At 40.9% G+C, this 3,486-nt stretch overlaps 1 long non-coding RNA gene across 1 annotated transcript; it reads left to right on the top strand.

The window, feature by feature from the left end:
* Positions 1-394: 394 nt before the first annotated feature.
* On the top strand, positions 395-1,383 carry LOC143749548 (uncharacterized). The gene is made up of 3 exons (XR_013207016.1): positions 395-538; positions 945-1,044; positions 1,235-1,383. It is a non-coding gene; the product is annotated as an uncharacterized LOC143749548 (long non-coding RNA).
* Positions 1,384-3,486: the final 2,103 nt, after the last annotated feature.

The raw sequence follows: 3,486 nt of genomic DNA, 5'->3' as shown, positions 1-3,486 counted from the left end.
AGACCTGAAATATTTCAGTTGGTGTGCAATGAATCTAAAATATATGAAAGTTTAATTTTTATCATTACATTATGGAAAATAATGAACTATCACAATATGCAAATTTTTTGAGAAGGACCTGTATATAGATGTTGCTAGCGTGCTTATGTGTCCGGGCTATTTTTTTTGTTTGTTTTTGTTTTTTGTGTGTTTTTGTCTAGATCTGAGTGCTTGTATAGGATTGGATAATTGATGTACCACACCCACCTAGGCCAGTGGCCAATAGGGGAATTATTACCCTACGTCACACGACGTCACGCAGGTTCCACTGCGCATGTCGGGAGCTAAAGACCGCCACTGGAAAAATCTCGTGTTGTGCAGTGGGATGCCAGAATCGGAAATCTGTAAACAGTGGTCTTAAATTTTACCGAATAACCATCAACTCGCACTCCCTTTAATGCCAACCGCAGACGTCTTTGGTTACAAGCCATCAGAAGAGCCGACTGGAACGAGGACCAAATTAAAAATGCCCGACTCTGCGGTTCACTCTTCATATCAGGTAAGTTACCGTCACGCTAAATCATATAACGTTAACGTTACATCTCTCGATTTGGCTTACAATAACAAAATAACGGTAAATAATGAGTTGTACAACACAGAATAAGTAAAAGTTTGAGTCGAACTTGCTGACTAGCTAACTTACCTTCAATTTTGTTACATTGTCTTGCTAGTTAGCCTAAGCTAAACAATCTCTGTTACTTTAATCTCCTATTATCACTGTAAAGCCGCTTTGGACCAATCTAACGTTGTTTTAACATTGTTAAAAGCGCTAACGTTATATATATATATGAAGATGACTTGACTAAGCTTGGTTGGTAACGTTAATTCTTGGCTAATACGTTATATAACTTAGAAAACTCTATCGTACTTTCAATCACTAGAATGCACTTTTTTTGTGTGGGCAGGAGAGGTATCCATGGAATTCGATAGTCCCGACTTTGTCCCTTCTGTCTTTTCCTTCTCAACCCAGTGTGAAATGAACAAAGGCGATGCAAAACTTGAGAGGTAAATATTGTCACTTTTGCCTTTAGTTGCTAACTGGGATCACATTACATGCATCAAAATGCAAAGAATGTATAGCAAGTAATGTCACATTTTTTGTAAAGATAATTTGTCAGACCAGATTGTTTTTATGTCTAACAACCAACTAAACTGTTTTGGACTAAATTTTTTTGCTTTCGTCTCTGAGTATCAGATTTAAGAGGAAACGAAAAAGGGATGAACCCACCCACAGACCACCAGATGATGTACAACAGTCCAAAGAAGTTACTGACAAGATTGCATCAGAATCAACAGGAGCTTGCCTGTCCTCAGATGACTGCAGAATGGAGCCTGTTGCTGGTCCTTGCAAGGGTAAGAACTTCTAATATCTTAACTAATGGCAGTCATTATTAGGATATATATATATATATCAATATCTTGATCTATATCAATATCTTGATCAATATCAAGATCAAGATGGCGGCGCGAATACATCGCGAGGCTCGCGGTCTCTCCAGATTCTGCAATTTTGCTTTATTTTTCTTGCTCATTTCGGGTCTGTTCGTGCAGAACAGTTGTGCCTTCACATCGTACACCCGATGCGAGCTTTTGGATATTGGTTCACGAACTTCCAACAGTTTTATGGACAACCTTCGACTGCTTCCTGAGATCGCCAGAACACCCGAGGCTATGCACCCTGCCCGGCCGGGCGGAAGTGCTCGCAGGCGGCGTCGAGATCGTAAACAAAGGCGGGGGAAGCGCGGAGGACTAAAAGCTAAGCTAAAGCTAACACCACATAGGCTCTCTTTACCCAGCATTTTCCTTGCCAATGTACGGTCGCTGTTGAACAAAATGGACGAGATTCGACTCAACATCACATGCAACAAGAGACTTTTGAACTGTAATGTCCTAATCTTCACAGAAACATGGTTAAACAGCGGAATACCGGACAACGCTATTGAGCTAGCGGGACGCCATACATTCCGGGCGGATAGAACATTAGATGGCTCCGGTAAGACCAGAGGTGGTGGATTGTGCATTTACATTAACAAAGCTTGGTGCACAAACTCTGCTATTGTTGGGAGACATTGTTCAGCTAACCTTGAGTTTCTCATGGTTAAATGTAGACCGTTTTATCTACCGTGGGAGTTCACTTCCACTATTATAACTGCAGCCTATATTCCCCCGGATGCTGATGCCAAGTTTGCTATGAAAGAACTTCACGCAACCATCAGTAAACAACAGACCGTCCACCCGGAAGCTGCGTTTATTGTTGCGGGTGATTTTAATCATTCAAACTTAAAGTCAGTGCTACCGAAATTTCACCAGCATGTTTCCTGTCACACCAGAGAAAACAAAACTTTAGACCATGTTTACACAAGCATGGCTGGAGCTTACGTCGCGACACCCCTCCCCCACCTGGGACAGTCAGACCACCTTTCTTTGTTCCTCACGCCCAAGTATGCACCTCTCATCAATCGCGTGAAGCCATCAGTGAAGACCATCAAGGTGTGGCCTGCGGGGGCAGATTTCTCACTCCAGGAAAGGTTTCTACCCAGATAGCAAAAAATATCGGCACGGCTTCTTTTTGCCGCCGGCCCCAAACTGTCGGCTATAGGTGCGCCCCGCTGGCGGAGATGAAACGTTTGCCGCCGAATACGTCACTCCCATTTCTTGCGAGATGCCGCCGGCGAACAGCCGCCGGGCCGCCGACTTCATTCTCTCTGGCGGTTGCCGCCGTCTAAATGAACCGCGGCCGGCTGGCGGCAAGCCGCTTTGAAATCGACCAGCCATGTCATTGGCATGAGTGGAACTGACAGCATTTTAACTTTCACATTTAAAGCGATTATAATTATTATGTGAATTATATCAAATTTTGTTGTTGTTGTTGCTCCAAAGTCATTAGGGTTTATAACAGATTTGACTCAGTCTGATTCCATGATAAGGTTTAGGAAAATACATTTAAATTACGTTGAAACTCTGAAGCGATTCAGTGATATGCCTATGTAAATTATATAGAATTATTTTAGTCACTTAAGGTGACAATTCTTTACATTTCTTTGATTTATGCACAATTGAGATGCACAAATAGTCCAAAAAGAATTCCTTTTGTAAAACTTACTTGGCAATAAATATCTTTCTGATTAGGTTTTAAAATAAATATTTCATTCATGGTATGAACAATTTAGCAGAATAAATGGATGAAGTTAGACTTTTCACCAATGCCTGAAATCAGTGAACAGTGAAAGACATCTGCAACTTGGCCAAAAGCTTGGGTATGCTTTAGATTTTTTTTATTAATTTGCAACCATGGTAATATTTATAATAAACATGAAAATCCCTGTTTTGACCTGAAAGATAAAGTGAAATATTTAGAAATATTTTGTCTCTCTGTCACCCCAGGAAATTTCGTTTATGTCTTTCATTTTTTTACAAGCTCGATTTTTTTTTTTTTATTTGACCTTT

The sequence above is a fragment of the Siphateles boraxobius genome, unplaced genomic scaffold (genome assembly GCF_051911475.1).
Source record: "Siphateles boraxobius isolate OS27281-9 unplaced genomic scaffold, OSU_SipBor_1 25, whole genome shotgun sequence".
Taxonomy (NCBI): Eukaryota; Metazoa; Chordata; class Actinopteri; order Cypriniformes; family Leuciscidae; genus Siphateles; species Siphateles boraxobius.
The sequence above is the reverse complement of the archived record's forward strand: the minus strand, read 5'-3'. Positions and strand labels throughout refer to the sequence as shown.